At 42.8% G+C, this 13,003-nt stretch overlaps 1 long non-coding RNA gene across 3 annotated transcripts; it reads left to right on the top strand.

Moving 5' to 3' along the window:
• The first annotated feature begins 1,833 nt into the window (after window positions 1-1,833).
• On the top strand, window positions 1,834-10,638 carry LOC131187789 (uncharacterized). Of its 3 annotated transcripts, none has more exons than XR_009152629.1 (4): window positions 1,834-2,213; window positions 3,342-3,541; window positions 7,024-7,175; window positions 7,589-10,638. It is a non-coding gene; the product is annotated as an uncharacterized LOC131187789 (long non-coding RNA). The 3 variants fall into 3 exon arrangements; XR_009152628.1 differs by lacking the exon at window positions 1,834-2,213 and adding an exon at window positions 3,102-3,212; XR_009152627.1 differs by lacking the exon at window positions 1,834-2,213 and having other exon boundaries at window positions 3,249-3,541.
• Window positions 10,639-13,003: the final 2,365 nt, after the last annotated feature.

Raw genomic sequence — 13,003 nt, 5'->3', positions numbered from 1 at the left:
TGGGAGTTGAAGTCCACAAGTCTTAAAAGAGTTTGCAGACCCCTGGGTTAGACCATCAGGTCTTGAGGGACACCCTGAATATCAACAGAGTGGAAGCTAACCTCACTTCTGGGGGTGTGAGGAAGAATATTCTTCTATAAGGCCAGGGCCATGGCACTGAAGGGCTCTCCTGGGAGCCACTGGGTGTAATTCCCTAGCACCATGATGGCAAACCTATGGCACACGTGCCAGAAGTAGCACACAGAACCCTCTCTGGGGGCATGTGTGTCATCGCCAGCTGCTCTTCTGGTTTCTGGCACGCACATCCCATCTAGCATAGGGTCTCCAACCTTGGCAACTTTAAGACTTGTGGACTTCAACTCCCAGAGTTCCTTAGCCAGCTTTGCTGGGAGTTGAAGTCCACAAGTCTTAAAGTTGCCAAAGTTGGAGACCCCTGATCTAGCAGATGGGACCTGCAACATGCCTTCTCTACCAGATTTGATGGGAGTAGCAATTATATTTGGGAAGAGGCAGTTCCTCGGGTAACCCAGTCCCATGTCTTGAAGGGCGTTAAAAGTTAAAACTGGCACCTTGCATTTGAAGCAAACTGGCAACCAATACAACTTGCAGAGCAGAAGTGTAGAAACACACACAACTGCCTGCATCCCTGCAACCTGCACCAGTTGAAGCTTCTGGATGCCGTTCAAGGATAGTCTTCAAGGGCAGCCCCATATAGAATGTATTAGAATAGTCCAATCTGGTGGTGACTAGGACATGAGTAACTGTGAGCAGAGCCCCCTCCCCCAACAAGGATTAGGCATAAATGACACACAACATAAAGTTGTGAAAAAGCCCTCTCAGCCACAATTGCCACCTGCTCAGTAGTCAGCGGTTCAGGAAAACCTTTTTGAGGGAGATGGATACTTTAAAAATACACACACCTACCTCAGATTGCACACTGGGTCTGTGTCCCATCCAGCACAGAAATGGCATAGTCCGAGAACTGGCAGGCCCCTAAATCCAAACCCCCTCAGTCTTGCCATGATTCAGCTGAAGCCTGTGTTCCTTATCTAGACCTGTTCGTACCTTTTCTGCTCTTGTTTGGCTTCTATCCACATTTAAATGAATACAAGTACGGTACAGAGAAGGTCTCTGATTGAAGGTTTCCTTCAGAGAAACACTAGTGAGCACCAATAATGGCCTGGATCATCTTCTCTATACACTCAGTGTATATATTATTGTGCCTTCCAGTCAGTGTTGACTCCTGGCAACTGCCTGGACAAGTCTCTGCAATTTTCTTGGCAAGATTTCAGAAGTGGTTGCCCTTACCTTCTTCCCATGGCTGATAAGAGTGACTGGCCAAAGGTCTCCCAGCTGGCTTCGGGCCTAAAGTGGGATTGCGACTCATGGTCTCCAGGTTTCTAGTCTTGGGCCTTAACCACTCCACCAAACTGGCTCTTATACACTGAGTGGGTACCCTTTGATATTTATGTATTATTTATGTATTATTTTGTCATCTTAGATGTTCCACAATGAAGTCAGTTTAAAAAAGTGTCCTTATTAATAAAAGCTGTTTTGGTAGAAACTGCTGCCATAATAGATGCCTCAAAGCCTGACTAGTTGGTTCAATTCTTTTCGCCCAGTTTCCTTCTTACACATTCTTCTCTTTCTATCTTTTGTCCTTTTTTTAAAAAAATCAGATGGTGCTGAAGGCTTTGATCTTCTGAATTCCTGTGGGTGGGTGGATGGGTCTCCGTTGAGACGTCTACCCTTCAGCTGGCCCCTGGCGGAAAATGATAAGAGGGGATAGAAGGCAGGGAGGGCACCACAGATATAACCTTCTCTCTAGAAACAGCTGTCTTTCCCCCTGAAGGCATGAGGGGAGGACAGAGAACAGGAGGGGCTTGTGGACAAACTTAAATTTTAAAACTAATCTGGTGCTAGAAGGGGGAAGGCAAACGATGTTTGATATGGGATAAAAATACAACTCCCTTAAATCTCTTAGAGTCTGGCTTAACCTTGCTCTGACTCTGCGAAGGAAGGATGAGCTTGAATTAGAAACAGAATGTTCTTTCTTGTCTAGCCTCTCTGAGCCGCCAACACTGCTCTATCATAGCAGTGAGACTGAGTCTTACATATTGATTTCTGGCTATTAAGGTGGGACTTTCCTCCTTTCTCCTCCATTAATATGGAGAGCAAAATACTGGAATGGCTCCAAGACGATCTTTGGCTGAGTATGTCTGCTTTATTTTATTTATTTATTTTGTTTTGCATCTAAGGTAATTCTTTGCCATGATTCTTCAGCCGCTGCTATGCGAAAGAAAGGTTATGGGCTGGCATGCTGCAGCAGCCGAAGCTCTATGCCATCTAATTCCATTCCGTTTATCAAGGGAATGCCTTTTATTTTACATTCCTTGCAGAAAATTCTGGATAAAGCTGATTTAGCCAGGGGCTGCAAATCCAACCTGCAAGATCTCTTCATTGGTCATTTAGCTATATTACACAGGGAGATTTTCTTCATTTGGCTGCAGGCTGGCCTTAGAATTTTCTGCAAAAAAGAAAGAAAGAGAAACAGAAGAGAATACACCCCCATCACAGGATTTCTTCTGTCATACTTTTTCAGGCCATCTCCAAAGACATATTGAGAATTGTAAGAGCTGCAGTCTCAAGATCTTTGGAGACACTAAGTTGGAAGATTGTATAAATAGCACATCCCAGGACAGCCAGGTTCCAAGATTCAGTCAATTGGCTGGATGATCTTAAGCCAGTCATTATCTATCAGTGTAACATACTCCATCCTTATTTTCAAGATTTGAAGGAGAATCTTATCCAAAATCTTGATGCCCTGAAGAAAATAAAGGAGAAAAGGTATAGTGAATAAAACTAATACATGAATAGTTTCTTTGATTTTCCACAGACAACTAGCAAAGTATTTCTGTGATTCAATTTATAATCGGGAAGGGCAGAAGACTAAAATTCATTGGTAGATATTTGGATGATTGGCAAGCGATCTGCATGGGTGTCTCTTGATTCCCAACTGCTAAACAACAAAACAATTTCCTCTGCACACCGGAGCTAGTTTGGGCTGCTGAGATTAAGGCCTTCCCAGTGCGTTCCCACTGCATCATCAGATTTCTGCAGCTCTTCTGCCTCAGCTGCCACACAGAGGGAAGGGTGTGAGATCAGTTCCGCAGCATTCACACTGGTTCTGCGAAGTGGGTGGTTTCCAGGTGGTGAGAACTCTCTGCTTATCCTTTCTCTCTTTCCTGGTATCTTCCCCTCCCTTCTCAAATGAGGTGCCGTACAGGCTCACCAACAATTCACTGTGCTTTTTAAAACTCATCACTATTCCCTTCCTCCAGTTGAACTCAAGGCACGAGGTGGTAGCGATGACTTCACTGTTTTCTATACTGAAACAATTACAATGAAGTAGCAACAAGGGAGAAGCACAGCAGAAGAAGGGCTCTGGGCAAAACACAAGATTGGTGTGTTGCAGGAAGTGCTGGTCAGCTGATGTGGAGGGCTGAACATTACAAGGATGGAAAAGTGAAGATTTCTGCAGGTCAGTGAGAAAACACTTCAGAGAAGTAGTAGTCAGTGGGTAAAATGATGATTGTGTGCAAGTGCCCTATGCATATGCCCTTTACATCAAGTTGTGATTTGACGGGTTCTTGTAAAAAAAACAAGCTTAGGACAATCAGTCAGTAGAACAACTTGCTTCCAGAAGTTGTGAATGCTCCAACACTGGAAGTTTTAAAGAAGAGATTGGACAACCATTTGTCTGAAATGGTATAGGGCAGGGGTGACAAACTCGTGGCCTGCCCCGGTTTAGTGAAGGGGAAAAAAGTTGTGGTACATCATGTGATGACAACATGTCACCCCGAGTTTGACACCCCTGATATAGGGCTTCCTGCCTGAGCAGGGGGTTGGACTAGATGACCTCCAAGGTCCCTTCCAACTCTGTTGTTCTATTGTGTCCTAAATCTGAATTCCACTGACCTGAGATTTATTTAATAAAATAAGTCACCTTGAGCTCTCTGTAGGTGAGATGGGTGGCATGTATGTTTAATAAATAAAACAATCTTTTATTCTGTAGATTCAGAATACTATTTGCATTGTTGCTTCTCTAGGCCAAATGGCAAGAGAGCTTAGCTGACAAAAGGGAAGGATCTATTTAGAAACAAAGTCTAAAGAAAGAGGGCTATTTCTCACTGCCATCCACGTCACTGTAAATACTCCAACCCAGTTGTTCAGGGGACAGATATATATTAAATGTAGTAAATGTATATACTGAGCATGAGTGCATTTTATTTTTGGCTGGTGTAAACAGAGTCTTCCACCAAAGCAGAGCAGCTGCTTCCAGGCAGAAGCCGCTCCTGTCTTGAACATGAATTGGTTTAGATCATTAGGAAGTGTTATTTAGAGGAGCCTGAATTTATTTAGCAAGTCTCAGGGCTTAGTCATCCAAAGGGGGTGGGGCTTTATATGTGCCACCGCCCCTCAGCTGTTTTTTAAATCTTACACCAAATGGCTCACAGGCAGTCTCGGTGTTTGGAGGAATGAGTTAGGAGAGGGGTCTCCAACCTTGGCAACTTTAAAACTTGTGGACTTCAACTCCCAGAATTCTACAGCTAACAAAGCTGGCTGTGGAATTCTGGGAGTTGAAGTCCACAAGTCTTAAAGTTGCCAAAGTTGGAGACTCCTGAGTTAGGAAGTGGGGGAGTAGCATGGCTAGAAATAGCCATTGCCAATCAGCCTCCATGCCCAAGAGTTTCTAGCTCAGATGAAAGAACATGAAGAGATAAGCAGTGTTAAATAAGATATGGAAATACTGTGCCCACTGGGAGGACTGTATAGAAGTATGAGCAGCTTTGGGCCTGTCAGAAAATGCCTCCAGTCGGAAGCTTCCCAGCACAAAGTAGCCATCAGAGCCTCAATGTCCTTCAGATGCACATGTTTGTATAAACATCATATGAGCAATTTGGCTGATCCATCTGTGTTGCTGCAATGAACTGCTTGACTTTATAGAGGGAACCATAACTGATAATAATGGAAATAGCAGCAGCACATAGAACAATAACATTTCTATTGTTTGGCCACTGCCTGGAAGGAAGGAAGTTTAAAGAGCAGCGTACTGTATTTCTACTCATTTAAAAAAAAAAAAAACAGCAAGCAGGATTTGCAATGTGGACTGCTAAGGATTTCAGTCATCCAGTCAAGCTTTCTTGCAGGCTATTTCATTTCATATCCCCCACCCTTTCCTCTATGTTCAGTTTTTCCTTCAGCTGCATTCTGTGCCTGAGCATGTCAATACCCACTGGATTAGTAAGCGGGTTTCTGTTCCCTTATGACAGAAGACAAATCCCCAGTATGACGATAGGACAACCCGCTAGTTATTTCCAGAAGACACGTCGCTGTCTGTAACTCATAATCCACCCACAGCTGAAGCATTAGGGGCTCTGCCTTAGAATCATAGAAACATGGAGCTGGTAGGGACCATGGAGTTTGGTCCAGTCCAACCAGAGGTGGTGTTCAGTAGGTTTGGACCAGTTCTGGAGAATCGGTAGCGGAAACTTTGAGTAGTTTGGAAAACTGGTAAATACCACCTCTGACTGACCCCACCCCCATCTATTCTCTGCCTCCCAAGTCCCAGCTGATCGGGAGGAAATGGAGATTTTGCAGTAATCTTCCCTGGAGTGGGATGGGAATGGAGATTTTACAGTATCCTTCCCCTGCCACGCCCACCAAGCCATGCCCTGCCCACCAAGCCTCGTCCACAGAACCAGTACTAAAAACTTTTGAATCCCACCACTGAGTCCAACCCTCTGCTCATGGCAGGAGACCTTATGTCATCCTGGATAAATGGTTGTCCAATCTTTTCTTGAAAATCTCCAGTGCTGGTGTACCCACAACTCTGGGAGGCTAGCTGCTCTATTGCTTAATTGTGCTCATTGTCTGGAAGTTTCTTCTTAGTTCCAGCTTGGATCTCTCTTTAGTGAGTTACCACCCATTGCTTCTTGTCCTACCCTCAGGAGCTTTGGAAAATAAGTCGACTCCCACCTCTCTGTGGCAGTCCATCATGTACCGGATGATAGCTATCTTGTCACCCATAATTCTCTTCCTTATGGTAAACTATCTAGTTTTCTTAACCATTCTTTGGATGATTTATCCTGCAGATCCTTTATCATCTTAGTTGCTCTTGTCTATACTCTTTCCAGAGTTTCAGCACCTTTTTTGTATCACGATGAGCAGAATTGGATGCAGCATTCCAAGTGTGGCCTCACTAGTGCAGTATAAAGTGATACTATCACGTCTCGTGATCTTGATACCATCCCTCTGTTGATGCAGCCTAGGACCACACTGACTTTTCTGGGCAGCTACAGCACTCTGCTCTGCTAGCTGATTTTAAATGGTGATTCACTAGGTCATCTAGGTCCCTTTCACAGCTACTAATGCTGAACCAGATACCATCTACTCTATACCTATGGATTTTATTTGTCCTGCTTATGTGCAGGACCTTACTTTTCTCACCACTGAACTGCACCTTTTGCTCAAGTCTGTCAAGATCCTGCTTAATCTTGAATCTATCCTCCAAAGTGTTAGCAATTCCCCCCAGCTTGATGATGTTTGCACATTTGATGAGCTCTCCTTCTATCTCCTCATCTAGATCTTTTATGAAGAGGCTGAAGAGCATTGGTCCCAAAACAGAGCTTGAGGTACCCAATTGTATACTTCCCTCCATGTAGATGAAGTTCTGTTGAGGACTATATGCTGAGTGCGGTTGGTCAACCAACTGTGAATCCAGCTGATGTGGTTATACTGTCTATCCCATATTGTTCTATCTACTAAGAAGTAGGTTGTGGTCTATTTTGTCAAATGCAAAATGTCTAAATATACTATATCAGCAGCATTTCCTTGATCCACTAAAGAAGGCAGTAAGATTTGTCTGGCATGATCTGTTTTTAACAACCCCCTTTGGCTTCTCGTAATGGCTTTGTTCATTTTTAGATGCTCACAAATCTGCTGCTTGATTATCTTTTCCAGGGTTTTCCTGAGCATTGATGCCAAACTGATTGGTCTGATTTTGAAGATTGGAACCAGATCAGCTCTTTTCCAGACCTCTGGTAGTTCCCCCATGCTCTAGGAACTGTGAAAGATTTTGCTCATCTGCCAGCACATTCAGAACCCTGATCCAGGTGATTTGAACTTGTGTAGAGTGGATAGGCATTTTCTTACCATTTTCTTGCCTGTTTTGACCTGCATTGTGTGAAGATAGAAGCAAAGAAGGTATTAAGTAGTTTTGCTTTCTCCCTGCTGCTCTTCACCTTCTGCTGTCTTCTCCCATTATCCTGCCTCTACTGTGTAGGCAAAGTAGGCCATGTGAAGGTGGCCTAAAATAACATAGTTTCAATGATTCTGTCATGGGCACCATTCCCTTCCATCTGGTCCCTGGCTTTTTTTCCTGCCACCCCCCCACCCAATCTATTTCCACTAGGAAGTAGACTGAAACTCAAGCTTCAGTGGCCATTGGTTTGTTTTGTTTTTTTAAAAAAATGCATTGCTGATAAATTGTGTAATCCTAAAATTGACTTCATTGTTCTTAACACAGGGAATTGGAACTGTAGTTGAATGGATTTGACTCTTGCACTACTGTAACCTATCAGGCAGCGACTACTACTTTTCTAGTGACTACTTCGCCCAGAAGCCCTGTCTATCCTTCCTTTCTTCACATATTATATTCTTAAAGAGTTCTTATGGATTGCAGCTCACCTTTACAGCCCTTTCTTCAGCTCTTGGACAGTACTTATCCAACAGCTGTACATATCCAGATGGCGTCTTGAGAGCGGTCAAAAGACTAAAAAACTAACTGTATGTAGATGCCAGAGGTAGATAAACAATAAATCATCTGCAGCTACCAGACTCCTTTTTGCTAGAGACCTACCAAGCCCCCCCCTAACATTTCAGTAGCAAAATCACTGAATAATGATTATGCAATTCTTTGGTTTTTTTTTAGCAGAAAATCAAATAACATTTATATTTTATAAGCATTTCTCCAAACTGTAGGAAATTTCAAGGACATTTTGTCCCTAGTTCTAATTTTAAAAACAAGTGACCCAGAAAAGTACAATCGCTCAAGTGATGTTGCGCTGAAAAACTGAGGTGGCCCTGCTTTAAACATATAAAACCATTTTTACAGCAGATGAGAAACTTCAAAGCAAGGACAGACACCTTCTATGCCATAATTATACCAGCAATAATCTACAGCTGTGAAATGTGGAACCTAAGAAAATAGGAAATAGAGAAACTGAATAATGCAGCATGTGATGGAGAGGCAAGCGCTAAAGGTCTTGTTCAGAGACAAGAATTCCAAAATACAAAAATTCCTTGCAACTTCAAATATGTCATCAAAGTAGCCTAAAAACAGAAAGATGAATGGTCAGGAAATTTATTCGCATACATGGCAACAGATGGGCCTGAAAGATGGCATACTGTTCAATCAACGACTTTGTAAATCTATCAAGTTGATCACTCCTACGAGATGGAGAGAGGAAATACAGAAAAACCTTGATTCCAGTTGGAATATCATAGCATAGGACCATACGCAATGCAAACACCTGCTGATATTCTTGCTTTGGACAGTGAACGCATCTGAATAAATGTGATGATCGAATATCAACATTTAATAAATGTCTGAAATCGGAGAATTCAACAAAAAATACCATCTGTCTAATAATGTTAATTGGATTCCTGTTTTGCCCTGTGTGAACCTTGCTTGCAAAAAAAACCCAGCAGCAGCAACAACAATAATGCCTTTCTTTCTTTAGAGCAGCTGTAAATATGATGGGAGACCTAGGCTAGATGTTTTCAGGGAAGGCACACTTGGTTTTCAATACAGAGGCTTGTTCCAGCCCTTCGTGCTCAGCTATGAAGCCTGGTGTTCAGAGTTTTGGTGACCTTAGTCTCCATAAATTGCTATTTAATACAAGACTGGCTTATGAGTCCCAGATCATCTATGATTTAATCTTGGATGAGAGGCTGATCCAGAATACATTACTGAAAACTGGTGTGGCACAGAAAGGAGGATCCCTCTCTTGGAAACCTTGTAGGTTTCAGGTATGGTACTAGCCACAGTTCCAGTACAGGCAGAGGTGGGATGTTGCCGATTTGGACCAGTTCATCTGAACTGGTAGTTCCGATTCTGTGCAGTTTGGAGAACCAGCAAATCAGGCCACCATCTGGCCCCGCCCTGCCCATTTTTCAGGCTGTTTTCCAGCCAAAATCTGCCTGAAAACGGCCTGAAAAATGGCCTGAAAAATAGCCCCAAAAAACAGGGCATTTTCCAGAATATTTTCAGGCAGATTTTTGAGCCGTTTTCAACCATTTTTCATGTGAAAAAAATGGCCTGAAAATGGCCTGAAAAATGCCCACAAAACAGGCCATTTTCAGGCTGTTTTTCCAACCAAAATCAGCCTGAAAACCATCCTGAAACCATCCTGAAAAATGCCTGAAAACAGCCCCCAAAACACCCAAAAACAGCTTACCCAGCTCTCTTCCTCTTGCAGACAGCTTTCCCATTCTACCTTGATGCAGTCTCTCTCTCTCTCTTTCTCTCTTTCTCTCACACACACACACACGCACACAAACAGATTGGATCTTTCTTTCCTCCTGCCCCCCACCCCCACCCCCGGGATTCTCTCCCCAACCATGCCTGTCCCATACAGGTACCACCCACACAAGTGACTTAGAGTTGGCCATGCCCATTCAGTCACGTGACCCACTCCCAGCCACACCCACCGAGCCATGCCTACCCAGCCAAGTACCGGTTGTTAAGAAATTTGGAACCCACCACTGAGTACAGGATTGGGATTGTAATTATTGCCAAAGAAAGTCCAGTTGCCTTTGGAAAATGCACCTTTGGGACAACTATGAGCTGGATGACTGAGAATCACCATATACATATTGCCATCTAGGAATCTCTGGTAACTTTTAGGGTGCAGTTCTGGATATAATTCAGTGTGAGACCCTCTTTGTGAAATTGGGTGATAAAGGTCCGATGGAATTGCTAAATTGTGTACAGTACTAGCTTCCCTGCTGTGTAGCAGCTTCCCTGCACAAGTCCCTTGACCCTATGGACGAGTTGGCAGTGGAATCCTTCATTGGAGGGAGAAAGATCCTATTCATTTGCTTTGACCCGGTGACTGACAAACCCAGTTGGGTTTCAGAGGGAATTTGGAGTTATCTCTGAAATGCTATTGCATATACTAGCTAAGGCGTTAGTTGCTTGGAATGAATAGTGGACAATAGCCTTTGATCAGATTAGCACTGTGTAGATTCTCTATGATCGAGGAACCAGTAAATCTTCCTTGTTTCCCAAAAGCTCCTGCAGATTAAATGTCACAATATGCCTCGAGCACTGCTAGAGGAAGATGAAGGGCAAATCTGACCAAGCACAGGTAAGAGCCTTCATTAAAACTTACCTGGAAGCAGAAACAACAGCAAAGCAAGCTCACTTCTTGGCTCTTATTGCACTTGCAGATAAGGTAACCATCAGTCCTCTTTCAGATGACCACATCAGTTTCATTTAATTAGCCCTGAGGAAAAAGCACACTTGGACTGGTGTGCTCTGCCACCTGTATTTTAGATGCCCTACCTCAGGGGTCTGCAAACTTGGCTCTTTTAAGACTTGTGGACTTCAACTCCCAGAGCTGGCTGAGGAACTCTGGGAGTTGAAGTCCACAAGTCTTAAAAGAGCCAAGTTTGCAGACCCCCTGCCCTACCTGGTTGGTCCAGATCATTTGGGATGTGCACTAATTTGGTCCAAGTGGTGGTGAATGCTTCTTTGTGGGAGAAGGTGGTTCCATCTGTTTTGAAGAAGCCAGCAGTCTATCCCTTCCTTTAGAAGCCTCCTTAGACCCAAAAGCACTGAATAACTTTTCTCTCACATATAGCGTAACTTCTCTTTCTAGGGAGAGTTGTTGAGAACATGGTAGGTACACAATTTATACTGTAATACCAAGATAGTATACACTTGTGGGTCAGTGGTGGGTTTCAAAAAAGTTTACTACCGATTCTGTGAGCGTGGCTTGGTGGGTGTGGCAGGGGAAGGATACTGTAAAATCTCCATTCCCACCCCACTCCAGAGGAGGTTACTGCAAAATCTCCATTTCCTCCTGATCAGCTGGGACTTGGGCGGCAGAGAATAGATGGGGGTGGGGCCAGTCAGAATTTTTACTATGGGTTCTCCAAACTACTCAAAATTTCTGCTACCAGTTCTCCAGAACTGTCAGAACCTACTGAAACCCACCTCTGTTGTGGGTGATCTTCAGAGGGCTCCAAATGGAGCCTTTGTGTCTGTCACAGCCCTTTTAGATCTCTCAGAAACTTTCAATACCATGGTATACTTCTGGACCAAGTTTAGGGATTGGGAATGAGTAGCAGTGTTTTTCAGAGTCTTCTCTTTCCTATGACTTCCAGTTGGTTTTGATGGGGACAGGTGCCTACTTTTATTTAACAGCTATGTAAAACTGCTACTTAAAGACATCTATTAGCATGGAGTGAAATGCCATCATTAAGTTAATGACAGCTTTATATTTCTATCCTTGGCTGTACAAGTAACATTGTTGAGGATCTTACTCAGACTGTGAAGATCTGGATGGGGGAGAATAGGTTGTAGTCAATCATGCAAGATCAAGGTACTGCAGATTTGGGCATGTCTGGTTATGTTTCATCTCTAACACATACCCAACAGAAATACTGCACGATCTTGAAGAATACAAGGGGGTCTTTGCACAGTTTCACTTTGTGTACTAATTACACCCATTCCTGGACCAGAAGACCCAACCCACTTTTAGTTATACTTTAGGACTGTGACCTGATTGGATAACTGCAACAGCTCTACATAGTACTATGCTTGAAGAATACTTGGAAATTTTAACTGGTTCAAAATGTAGAGGTATGCACACTTATGGATTAATTTCCTTAGTAATGAATTTTTAATTGTTTTGTACCATAAATCTTGTACCAAGAATTACATTTTTATGATGGGTGGGCTCTTCTTATTTTATTTGTTTTCGTTTTGTCTTTTTGACTTGTATTGTACTTTATTCTTTTTATTATACTGTTAGTCTCCCAGAGTTATTCCAAGCTGATGGCACCTACCAGTAAATCAAATAAATTGAATTAAACTAAGAAACAAACTTGGTATTCCCTAAATGTTTTGGACTGTTTAGCTTCTGGTGTCTGAATTGTGCTGTTTGGGCTTCACACTCAATGAATTAATTCAACACTAATGTAGTATGTACTACTTCTACTATTGCAGTGGGATTATTAAGAGTACTATCAATGTCCTCTTTTACAGAGATGCAGAAATTAGAAGGGTATTTCACTCCCCAAATAGATGATGCCCAGCCTTTTTTTTTTAACTCAACAAAAAGCTTGATTTTTTAAAAAACAGGCAAGCACAAGGAATCCAGCTGAGCTGAGCTTTTATCCAGTTTTGTGTTTGGACATAGTATCCCCTCCCCTGCCCCTTATTCATGCCAAAAGTACACCATCCATTTTCACTAGTGGCTTTCTTTAAACCAGATGCAGGGAAATGTTGAAAGACATCTTGAAAAGGTGTGTTTTGAAGACCTGCATTCCTGATATGGAAGCTGATTTTCGGTGACAGCAGCGGATAGAACAGAATGAATTATAGTGACATATTCTCAGACATAGGTGCAAGATTTTGTATTTTGCAAGGACAACCTAGCTGACCTAACCGAAGCACGAAGAAAGAAACGTGGGCATTTCTTTCAGTGAGCAAACTGGATATAGTAATGGCAACAGATATTTATTTTGAGTCAGCAGAAACACACAACTCACAAAGAATATTTATTCACCAATGAATTATTCAACCACCTTGAATGTCTTCTCCACAGCAATAAGTCTACAATACAAACCAGGACAGCACACACACCAGCACTCCTCCGATCACAACTGCAAAGTGGATTCAGGATCATTTTGTTGATCAGTGAGAGAAAAT

Source organism: Ahaetulla prasina, chromosome 1 (assembly GCF_028640845.1).
Source record: "Ahaetulla prasina isolate Xishuangbanna chromosome 1, ASM2864084v1, whole genome shotgun sequence".
NCBI classification, from domain to species: Eukaryota; Metazoa; Chordata; class Lepidosauria; order Squamata; family Colubridae; genus Ahaetulla; species Ahaetulla prasina.
The sequence above is the reverse complement of the archived record's forward strand: the minus strand, read 5'-3'. Positions and strand labels throughout refer to the sequence as shown.